Raw genomic sequence first — 12,532 nt, 5'->3', positions numbered from 1 at the left:
CTCTAAACTTTTCTCTTCTGCAAAGCGTGACTACTCGACTGGGGATCGGGAGATACTGGCCATCAAATTGGCCCTGGAGAAGTGGAGACATCTACTAGAAGGTGCAGATGATTCCATCCTGATATTTACTGACCACAAGAACCTCACCTATCTCCAGATGGCCCAACAGCTGAACCCCTGTCAAGCCAGGTGGTCGCTGTTCTTTGCCCAGTTCGAGCTCCACTACCACCCGGCCGACAAGAATGTGAGGGCCGATGCCTTGTCCAGGTCATTCGAGACAGAGGACACCATGGAGTCTCCACAAAATATTATTGATCCGTCCTGCATTATCTCTAACTTGCAGAGGGTTGACAGAGACATACTTCCGGGGAGGACTTTTGTGCGCCTGGCAGACAGAGGGAGAATCCTTTGCTGGGAACAAAGCTCCAAACTGGCAGGTCACGCAGGTGCCTGTAAAACCCCAGACTTGATTGCCCGTCATTTCTGGTGACCCACACTGCCCAAATACATCATGGACTTTGTCGCGTCCTGCACGGTGTACGTGGCTAACAAGGTTGCTCACTCCAAGCCTGCTATTATGCTGCCTATGCCCAAAGCTCCCTGGCAGCACAAAGCAATGGACTTTGTCACGGACCTGCCCCCCCCCTCTGCTGGATGCAGTACGGTCTGGGTGGTGGTGAACCAATTCTCGAAAATGGCTTACCTCTGCATATCGTGTCTGATCGGGGGGGTTCAGTTCACCTCAAAGTTCTGGAGAGCCCTCTGTAAACTCCTCGATGTAAATTTGGACTTTTCCTCAGCCAACCATCCCCAGTCCAATGGTCAAGTCGAGAGGATCAATCAGATCATGGAGAACTACCTACGACACTTCATCTCCAGGCAGCATGATGACTGGGTGCAGCTTCGTCCTTTGGCCGAGTTCTCTTATAACAACCATGCAAGCGAGTTGTCATGGTTTGTGAGTATGTGGACCCACTAGGCCATACTGCTGTAGCGGGGAGACAGCTGGCCAAACAACAGAGCACCCAAGCAATACAAAGTCCCGCTCTAGGGTACCTGAACTAGTGCAGACAGTGGCCGAGGCTTTAGCACAGATGGAGGTGGGTGCAGCAGGTTACACCAGATGTGGCAGATGACACTATGACACTGGACGTGGCAGATGACACTGGATGTGGCAGAAGACACTGGACGTGGCAGAAGACACTGGACGTGGCAGAAGACACTGGACGTGGCAGAAGACACTGGGCATGGCTGAGGCAATAGGACAAGACTCCAACACTAGCAGGCTCAGGAACAAGGTCACAGTACGGGATATAGGATACAGGTAGCACGGCACGGGAAACAACAAGAACAGGATAACACTAAGGGACCATTTGCAAGACTAAAATGGGAATACTAACAATGCTCAGGCAATGAGCAAAGGGGCAGGGCCCTTCTTATAGTCCAGGAAATCATGGGCTAGTTGATGATGATGATTTCCCACGTGCGCGCGCTGGCCCTTTAAGGCCGGGAACAAGCGTGCGCGCGCACCCTACGGGACACAGCAGACCGGAGCAGAAGTGAGCATCGGCATCTCCTGGGAAGGAGATGTGAGCCAGCGCTCACAGATAAATGGCTGCGGCCGCCGGGGGCTGCGCAAACCCGACGGTCTGCGGCCAAGGACGCTACACGAGTCTACAAGAACCACACCATTTGTCATCATTTACGGCCAACACCCACGAATCCCTCTCCCGGTGTCTGTTATGTCCCAGGTGTCCGCAGCTGACTCTGTATTCAGGGACTTCCTGCAGATCTGGTAGCAAACCCGATCCTCTATTCTACTGGCGGTCAACCGCATGAAACGAAAGGCAGGCACAAGGAGAAGAGAGCCTCCCCAGTTTCTTCCAGGTACCAAGGTCTGGCCGTCCTCCAAGAATATCCGGCTGAGGGTGCCATCATACAAGTTTGCTCCAAGGTTTCTCGGACCCTTCAAGATCCTACAGCAGATCAACACTGTCTCCTACAAGCTTCGGCTGCCTCCTACCCTCATTGTCCCGAACTCCTTTCATGTCTCCCTCCTGAAGACTGTGGTTCTGAACTGCTACACCAAGACTCCTAGTCCTGCAGTTGACCCAGCGGTTCATCTGGTTCATTTGAGGTCAAGGAGATCTTAGACACCAAAAAAGTGGGAGGAAGAACTTTTATATTTGGTTGACTGGAAGGGGTTTGGTCCAGAAGAGAGGTCCTGGGAGCCAGAGGAGAACATCAATGCTCCTACCCTCGTGAATAGTTTTCCCAAGAAGAGGGGCGTAAGAGGGGGGATACTGTAACACCCATGGCCACGGGATTACTCACCTCCTGACGACCGCAGCCATGGATCTGTGAACGCTGGCCCACATATCCTCCTCAGGAGATGCCAGCGCTCACTTCCACTTCATTCTGCGGTGTCCCATACGGCCAGCGTGCGCACATGAATTTAATATGTAATTATCCATTACTCAACCTGGACTATAAGCCGGGCCCTGCCCCTTCCCTCATTGCCTGAGCGTTGTTGTGTTTACCTGTGTTAGTCATTGCAAATGGTCCATTAGTGTTTTCCAGTTCCTAGTGTTCCCGTACCTGCTACCTGTATCCTGTGCCATAGTGAGTTGGAGTCGTGTTGTGCCGTATACTACGCCTCCTGTGTTACACCGCGCCTGATGTCTGCCTGCTGCCAAGGTCCCATCCCAGCCTACCATCGCTACTGTCTGAATTATCACAGGTACCCTTATTCGAACTATAGACATTGTGTAAAGGATCTGCCAGGCACAACTTCTGTGTATACGCCCATAGGCAATAAGTCTGCACCTGAGTCTATGTCTCTGAGACTGACTCCAGCTTCCATCACTCAGGCTGGCAGGCTTAGGAGTGGGAGAGCCTATCGCAGCCTGGCCAGACAGAGCTAGCTCCCGCCCTCTGTCTATTTATACCTGCCTTTCCTGTTCCTCCTTTGCTTGTGATTCTTCTCGTGTGGTTTCCTGGCCCAGCTACAGCTTCTGACTATTTGATCCTGCTCCATACTGACCCTGGCTTACTGACTACTCTCCTGCTCTGCGTTTGGTACCTCGTACACTCCTGGTTTGACTCTGCTCGTTCACCACTCTTGTTGCTCACGGTGTTGCCGTGGGCAACTGCCCCTTTTCCCTTAGCTTTGTGTACCCTTGTCTGTTTGTCTCGTGCACTTACTGAGCGTAGGGACCGCCGCCCAGTTGTACCCCGTCGCCTAGGGTGGGTCGTTGCAAGTAGGCAGGGACAGAGTGGCGGTTAGATTAGGGCTCACTTGTCCGTTTCCCTACCCCCGACATTACATAATCACAAGCCCATATACCTAGTCTACCCTGGTCCCTGACTCTACTATGGACCCTCTTGGGACCCTGGACCAGCAAATGCAGGGTCTTTCCCTACAGGTCCAGGCCCTGGCTCAGAGGGTCAACCAGCCTAACGCTACCATGGTAGTGCCCCTCACCTCACCTCTTGAACCCCACCTCAAGTTGCCTGATCGGTTCTCAGGGGACCGGAGGACTTTTCTCTCCTTTCGGGAGAGTTGTAGGCTCTACTTTCGCTTAAAGCCTCACTCCTCAGGTTCTGAGAGCCAGCGGGTGGGTATAATTATGTCCCGGCTCCAGGAAGGGCCCCAAGAGTGGGCCTTCTCCTTGGCTCCTGACGCCCCTGAACTTTCCTCCGTTGATCGTTTCTTTTCTGCTCTCGGACTCATTTATGACGAGACTGACAGGACTGCCTTTGCCGAGAGTCAGCTGGTGACCTTACGTCAGGGTAAGAGACCTGTTGAGGAGTATTGTTCTGACTTTAGGAAGTGGTGCGTAGCTTCTCGGTGGAATGACCCTGCCTTAAGGTGCCAGTTTAGGTTGGGCCTGTCGAACGCCCTGAAAGACCTGCTAGTTAGCTATCCCTCTTCTGACTCCCTAGACCAGGTTATGGCTTTAGCGGTACGACTTGACCGACGTTCTCAGGGAACGACAACTTGAACGTTTTTGTGTTTTCCCCTCTGACTCCCCCATGATGCCTCCCGAGGTCCCGTTGCTTCGCTTTTCCACGGAATACTCGGAGGTACCTATGCAACTCGGGGCCTCCATGTCCCCCCGACAACGTAGAGAGTTCCGCAGGAAGAATGGTCTCTGCTTCTATTGTGGGGATGACAAGCATCAAGTGAACACCTGTCCTAGGCGTAAGAATAAGCAGCCGGAAAACTTCCGCGTCTAAGTGATCATCGGGGAGGTCACTTGGGCGCACAGGTATTTCCCGTAAATATGAAACGTAATAAAATCTTGCTTCCCTTTCAGGTCTCTTTTGGTGGTAGGTCTGCTACCAGCAGTGCCTTCGTGGATTCAGGGTCTTCTGCTAATATCATGTCTGTGGAATTTGCTATGTCTCTAGCTATGCCTTTGATTCATTTGCTTAAACCTGTCCCGGTAGTGGGTATCGACTCCACTCCTCTTGCTAATGGTTATTTTACACATCATACCCCTGTTTTTGAACTCCTTGTTGGCTCCATGCATTTGGAGCAGTGCTCTGTACAGTTGATGCAGGGATTATCGTCCGATTTGGTTTTAGGCCTTCCCTGGTTGCAGTTGCATAATCCCACGTTTGACTGGAATACTGGGGAGCTTACCAAATGGGGTAATGAATGTTTGACGTCATGTTTTGCTGTTAATTCTATTTCTCCCCCTGAGCAGGTGAACACGCTACCTGAGTTTGTTCAGGACTTCGCTGATGTTTTCTCTAAGGAGGCCTCCAAAGTGTTACCTCCTCATAGAGAATACGATTGCGCTATCGAATTGGTACCAGGAGCTAAGCTCCCTAAGGGTAGGATATTTAATCTTTCTTGTCCCGAACGTGAAGCCATGAGAGAGTATATACAGGAATGCCTGGCCAAGGGTTACGTTCGCCCCTCTACTTCTCTGGTAGGTGCTGGCTTCTTCTTCGTAGGGAAGAAGGATGGTGGTCTTAGGCCATGCATTGACTACCGTAACTTGAATAAGGTCACTGTAAGGAACCAGTATCCCCTTCCTTTGATTCCTGATCTCTTTAATCAGGTTCAGGGGGCCCAATGGTTCTCTAAGTTTGATCTACGGGGGGCGTATAACCTTATCCGCATCAAAGAGGGGGATGAGTGGAAGACTGCGTTTAACACGCCCAAAGGTCATTTCGAATACCTCGTCATGCCCTTTGGGTTGTGTAATGCTCCTGCGGTCTTCCAGAATTTCATAAATGAGATTTTAAGAGATTACCTGGGGGTATTTCTTGTAGTGTACCTTGATGACATACTGGTGTTTTTCAAGGACTGGTCCTCCCACATTGAGCATGTCAGGAAGGTGCTCCAGGTCCTTCGGGAAAACAAACTGTTTGCGAAAACCGAAAAATGTGTGTTTGGGGTACAGGAGATAAAATTTTTGGGTCAAATCCTCACTCCTCATGAATTCCGCATGGACCCCGCCAAGGTCCAGGCTGTGGCGGAATGGGTCCAACCTGCCTCCCTGAAGGCGTTACAGTGTTTCTTGGGCTTCGCTAATTATTACAGGAGATTTATTGCTAACTTCTCGGTCATCGCTAAGCCTCTTACGGACCTCACTCGCAAAGGTGCTGATCTCCTCCACTGGCCTCCTGAGGCTGTCCAGGCTTTTGAGGTCCTTAAGAAGTGCTTTATCTCGGCCCCGGTGCTGGTTCAGCCCAACCAAATGGAGCCATTTATCGTGGAAGTTGACGCATCCGAGGTGGGAGTGGGGGCTGTCTTGTCCCAGGGTACCAGGTCCCTCACCCATCTCCGTCCCTGTGCCTACTTCTCCAGGAAGTTTTTGCCCACTGAGAGTAACTATGATATTGGCAACCGTGAACTCTTAGCCATTAAATGGGCATTTGAAGAGTGGCGCCACTTCCTGGAGGGGGCTAGGCACCAGGTGACGGTCCTTACCGACCATAAGAACCTGGTTTTCCTAGATTCTGCCCGGAGGCTAAACGCGAGACAAGCTCGGTGGGCGCTATTTTTTACCAGATTCAACTTTTTGGTTACCTATAGGGTTGGGTCTAAAAATATTAAGGCCGATGCACTGTCGCGTAGCTTCATGGCCAGCCCTCCTTCGGAGGAAGATCCTGCTTGTATTTTGCCTCCTGGTATAATCATTTCTTCTATTGATTCTGATTTAGTCTCTGAAATTGCGGCTGATCAAGGTTCAGCTCCCGGGAACCTTCCTGAAGGCAAGCTGTTTGTTCCCCTGCAATTCCGGCTAAGGGTACTTAGGGAAAATCATGACTCCGCTTTATCTGGTCATCCAGGCATCCTGGGTACCAAACACCTCATTGCCAGAAACTATTGGTGGCCTGGGTTGCCTAAACACGTTAAGGCCTACGTCGCCGCTTGTGAAGTTTGTGCTAGGGCCAAGACTCCCAGGTCCCGACCAGCGGGCTTACTATGTTCTTTGCCCATTCCCCAGAGACCTTGGACCCATATCTCCATGGATTTTATCACCGATTTGCCTCCATCTCAAGGCAAGTCGGTGGTGTGGGTTGTTGTAGACCGCTTCAGTAAGATGTGCCACTTTGTGCCCTCAAGAAACTACCCAATGCCAAGACGTTAGCTACCTTGTTTGTCAAACACATCCTGCGTCTCCATGGGGTCCCTGTCAATATTGTTTTGGACAGAGGGGTACAATTTGTTTCATTTTGGAGAGCCTTCTGTAAAAAGTTGGAGATTGATCTGTCCTTCTCCTCTGCCTTCCATCCTGAAACTAATGGCCAAACTGAGAGAACTAATCAATCTCTAGAACAATATTTAAGGTGTTTTATCTCTGACTGTCAATATGATTGGGTCTCATTCATTCCCCTCGCCGAATTTTCCCTTAATAACCGGGTCAGTAACTCGTCAGGGGTCTCCCCCTTTTTCTGTAATTTTGGGTTTAATCCACGGTTCTCCTCCGTTTCACCTGGTAGTTCCAACAATCCCGAGGTAGAGGTCATTCATCGGGAACTGTGCACAGTCTGGGCCCAGGTTCAGAAGAACCTAGAGGCGTCCCAGAGCGTACAAAAGACTCAGGCTGATAGAAGACGTTCTGCTAACCCCTTGTTTATGGTCGGGGATCTGGTGTGGTTATCGTCTAGGAACTTGCGCCTTAGGGTTCCGTCCAAGAAGCTTGCTCCCCGGTTTATTGGGCCATATAAGGTCATTGAAGTCCTCAATCCTGTCTCCTTCCGACTGGAGCTGCCCCCATCTTTTCGAATACACGACGTGTTTCATGCCTCCCTCCTTAGCGCTGCTCCCCGTCCTTGGCTCCCTCGAGGAAACCTCCTGTTCCCGTTCTCACCCCTGAGGGGGTGGAATTCGAGGTGGCCAAGATTGTGGACAGCAAGATGGTCCAAGGCTCCCTCCAGTACCTCGTCCATTGGAGAGGATACGGGCCTGAGGAGAGGACTTGTGTACCCGCCCGGGATGTTCACGCTGGGGTATTGGTCAGGAAGTTCCACCTCCGTTTCCGCAATAAACCAGATCCACTTAAAAAGGGTCCGGTGGCCCCTCATAAAAGGGGGGGTACTGTAAAGGATCTGCCAGGCACAACTTCTGTGTATACACCCATAGGCAATCAGTCTGCACCTGAGTCTATGTCTCTGAGACTGACTCCAGCTTCCACCACTCAGGCTGGCAGGCTTAGGAGTGGGAGAGCCTATCGCAGCCTGGCCAGACGGAGCTAGCTTCCGCCCTCTGTCTATTTATACCTGCCTTTCCTGTTCCTCCTTTGCTACTGATTCTTCTTGTGTGGTTTCCTGGCCCAGCTACAGCTTCTGACTATTTGATCCTGCTCCATACTGACCCTGGCTTACTGACTACTCTACTGCTCTGCGTTTGGTACCTCGTACACTCCTGGTTTGACTCGGCTTGTTCACCACTCTTGTTGCTCACGGTGTTGCCGTGGGCAACTGCCCCTTTTCCCTTAGCTTTGTGTACCCTTGTCTGTTTGTCTCGTGCACTTACTGAGCGTAGGGACCGCCGACAGTTGTACCCCGTCGCCTAGGGCGGGTCGTTGCAAGTAGGCAGGGTCAGAGTGGCGGGTAGATTAGGGCTCACTTGTCCGTTTCCCTACCCCCAACATTACACATTGACTTGGTATCCTGTTGGCCAGCTGCTATCCCGCTACAGTGGTACGTCCCAGTGGGTTCACATACCCACAGATCGTGACACATCCTGGGCTTTTTGCACCAATATTGTTATGGACATCAATTTAGGCAGGTCATCAACTGGACCTCGTTGTAGTCTCAATCTGGTTTCAAATGGTGGGAGAGCATGCAATAGGAATGATGCATCAGGGAGTCATCATAAAATACACATATACATTATATCACATGATTATAAATGTTCTCATCATATTTTCAGCTATGTGACAGTTTGGGGTAAGCTATATTTGATGGGCCATATCTAATAGGAACATATGTTACAGTTTGTGGCTAGCCTTATCTGATCTAAGAAAGAGGAACTAAAGTTTAAAGAGTTGTTACACAAATTAATTCTAGAACTTAATAGTTTTAAGATAAGAGAACGAAAATGAATTAGTCCAGGGGTCTCAAGCACGTGGCCCCTGGGGCTGTCATCTGCCGCTAGTACTGGCTCTGCTCCGGGACTCTGTGGAATCCCATGACATCGCTGTCCACATATGGACAGGGATGTCAGAGGCTTCCCCAGAGCTGGAGTCCCCTGCAGAGTGCTATTATAGGCTCTGCTCTGGGACTCTGGAGTGCCCTGACATTGCTGTCCATATTTGGACAGTGTTGTCAGCGTCTTCCCCAGAGCGGAGTCCCGGGCAGAGCGTTAGTATAGGCTCTTCTCTGGGACTCTGGGGAAGCCTCTGACATCGCTGTCCATACCTCGACAGTGATGTCAGGGGCTTCCCCAGAGCAGGAGTCCCAGTGATGTCAGGAGCACAGCTGGAGTCCCGGAAGAACCTATTAGCGCTCTGCTTGGGATCCAGCTCTGGACAGAGATGTCAGTGACTTCCTCAGAGTTGCGGCACACAGCCTATAATAGTGCTCTTCTCCGGGACACCGACTCTGGGGTTGCCCCTGATTTCACATTCCAGTCCAGGAGGATCCCCTGACGTCACTGTGGATGGTCAGTGACGTCAGGGGCTCCAACAGTAGAGGAATCCTCAGCCAAAGCGTCGGCAACGCTCTGGCTGGGGATTCCACTCCTAGAGGGAGCCCCAATGGAGCTATCTACTTGGGGTGTGTGTGGCATTATCTGCAGAGGGCACTGTGGCAGCATCTGCAGAGGACACTGGCAGCATCTGCAGAGGGCACTGTGGCAGCATCTGCGGAGGGCACTGTGGCAGCATCTGCGGAGGGCACTGTGGCAGCATCTGCGGAGGGCACTGTGGCAGCATCTGCGGAGGGCAATGTGGCAACATCTGCGGAGGGCAATGTGGCAGCATCTACGGAGGGCACTGTAGCAGCATCTACAGAGGGCACTGTGGCAGCATCTACAGAGGGCACTGTGGCAGCATCTACAGACGGAGCTGTGGCAGCATCTACAGAGGGCACTGTGGCAGCATCTACAGAGGGTACTGTGGCAGCATCTACAGAGGGTTCTGTGGCAGCATCTAGAGATTGCACTGTGGCAATATCTACAAGTGGGTGTGTGGCAGTATCTACAGAGAACACTGTGGCATTATATAGGGGTGTGTTGCATTATCTACAGAGGGCACTGTGGCATTATCTACAGAGGGCACTATGACATTATCTACTGAGGGCACTGTGGCCTTGTCTACAGAGGGCACTGTGGCATTATCTACAGAGGACTCTGTGGCACTATTGAAAAAGGGGCTGCCCAATCTTGACATGTGTGTCTGCCAAACACTGCCAACTGAGCCGCCGGACTGCATTTAGCGACACTTAAATTGGAAAACTGGATTGTTGAAATAAGCACGTGGAGAATTCTCTCAAATTTTAAACCTAACGGTATTATTATAGTAATGTAGTATTATTATTATTATAGTAATATAGTGTTATAGTAGTTCAAATAACTAATTGATTAACAATAATTTTGTATTGTATCAAATTTCAAACTAATGCGTCCCATCAACTTCCGATTTTGTCTATATGTGGCCCACTTACCCGGCTGAGTTTGAGACCCCTGATCTAGGCCATACTTCCTTTTATCTTTCTCACTGCAACTTTCAATATCTTTCTGACATGCAATGAAACTTAGTTTGTTAGTGAAGCTAAATTCCTTTTTTCCATTTATCTACACACCTAATACTCTCTGGGTCAATCTTGTGCTTATATTTCACATCACCTACAAGACTCTCATTTTTCTGATAGCAACAGAAACAATCACATCCCAATCCTTTTCCTGACACATTCTCCATTTTATAATTGGTAACCTTTCAGGAGGACGTCTACTTTAGCGATTTTGTGTTTATGTCTCAGGTTTTTCTCTATTCAATGGGCATCTAAATGGTGCGTCTTTGGGGACATATCATTTTCCCTCCTTAAGGTCATTTAAGAAGGTCCCAATGGTTCTTTCTATAGTGGGAATATTATGTATGTTTAATCTAAATACGTTGAAGATGGAAAGACTAGGTGATAGTGGACCAAATCCTGGTTGATCAATTTTATATCCCCTTTTGATCAACCTGACTATTCTCAAACCCTCCCCTGAGATGGCTAATGTTAACCGAAAGAGGCAATGTGGGCAAGACATTTAAATTAATCTAGTGGGTTCCTGTCCATTGATAATATTCCGGGCTATTTTAACCATTATTACAATAGTAAACAATAAGAAACCAACTATACTCAAGTTAAACCCCTCGGTACAATGGGCACTAATCCAATTGTGTGTTGACTAACAGACAAAATTAGTAACATTCATAACTTTGATTTGTTCTCGGTCTTTGGTCTTATAGTGGCCCTTACAAATGTATATATGTGAACTCCCTTATACAGTCAGGATTTTATTTATTTAATCCTCATTCATTCACACAACATATCATTCACGGAGTCTCATTTGGATTTTAGTTATATGTTAGGATGAACTACGGGTTGTTCATGAATTACAGTGCTCGCTGCACCTTATATATAAGGCAGCTTACCAAAACGTTATTCTCCCTGGACTGCAGTGCTTCCTGCACTCTAGACGCCTACAGCCGCTTACCAAAACACAGTCCGTAAGACAGTGATTTTGTTCACCCGAGGTGACCACGACTGGAGATGTGAAAGACTGTCTCAACTTTCACTTTTGTCACATTTGGACAAAAACATGCAATTTACAGACACAATACATACAGATGATAATTTGACCTATATTTCTATATAGTTACACTACCGTTCAAAAGTTTAGGGTCACTTAGAAATTTCCTTATTTTTGAAATAAAAGCACAGTTTTTTTCAATGAAGATAACATTCAATTAATTAGAAATACACTCTATACATTGTTAATGTGCTAAATGACTATTCTAGCTGCAAACGTCTGGTTTTTAATGCAATATCTACATAGGTGTATAGAGGCCCATTTCCAGCAACCATCACTTCAGTGTTCTAATGGTACTGTAGCGCCCATGGCCGCGGGCCGTCGGGCTCACTCACCCCCCCGACGCCCGCAGCCATGGATCTGTGAGCGCTGGCCTCCGTCTCCCTCCTAGGAGAGGCCAGCGCTCACTTCCGCTCCGTCCGACTGGGTCTACCGGCAGTTTATTCCGAATTTTTCCTCTCTGACGGCCCCCATCTCTACCCTTACCAAGAAGGGTGTGAACGCCAAGGTATGGACTCCAGAGGCAGAGTCCACATTTATTAGCCTCAAGAAAGCCTTCACTTCAGCTTCGATCCTCCATCACCTTGACGTATCTCGGCAGTTCTCACTAGAAGTGGACGCTTCCACTGTTGGTGCAGGCGCACTTCTGTTCCAGAGGAGCTCCAAAGGAAAGGCAGTAGTATGTGGCTACTACTCAAGACTGTTTTCCCCTGCTGAGCGCAATTATTCCATTGGAGATCGGGAGCTACTGGCTATCAAATTGGCCCTGGAGGAGTGGAGACATCTTCTGGAGGGCGCTGCTCACCCCATCCTGATCTTCACCGACCACAAGAATCTCACTTACCTTCAGTCCGCTCAAAGACTGAATCCTCGTCAAGCCAGGTGGTCACTGTTCTTCACCCGTTTCCAATTTCTGCTCCACTACCGTCCCGCTGACAAGAACGTGAGGGCCGATGCCCTGTCCAGATCATTTGAAACGGAAGACACGGTGGAGTCCCTCCAGACGTTCATAGACCCAACCTGCGTTGTCACCGCCAATCCTCTGCAGCTTAGAGATATCCCTCCAGGGAGAACTTTTGTTCGGTTGGCAGACAGAAAAATAATTCTCCGCTGGGGACACAGTTCTAAACTAGCTGGGCACGCCGGTGTCCGTAAGACCCAAGACCTGATCGCTCGTCACTTCTGGTGGCCCACGCTACCTAAGGATGTTCTGGACTTTGTCTCTGCTTGCACGGTGTGTGCCTCTAATAAAGTGGCTCACAGCAA

This window comes from Rhinoderma darwinii, chromosome 1 (genome assembly GCF_050947455.1).
Source record: "Rhinoderma darwinii isolate aRhiDar2 chromosome 1, aRhiDar2.hap1, whole genome shotgun sequence".
Lineage (NCBI taxonomy): Eukaryota > Metazoa > Chordata > Amphibia > Anura > Rhinodermatidae > Rhinoderma > Rhinoderma darwinii.
The sequence above is the reverse complement of the archived record's forward strand: the minus strand, read 5'-3'. Positions refer to the sequence as shown.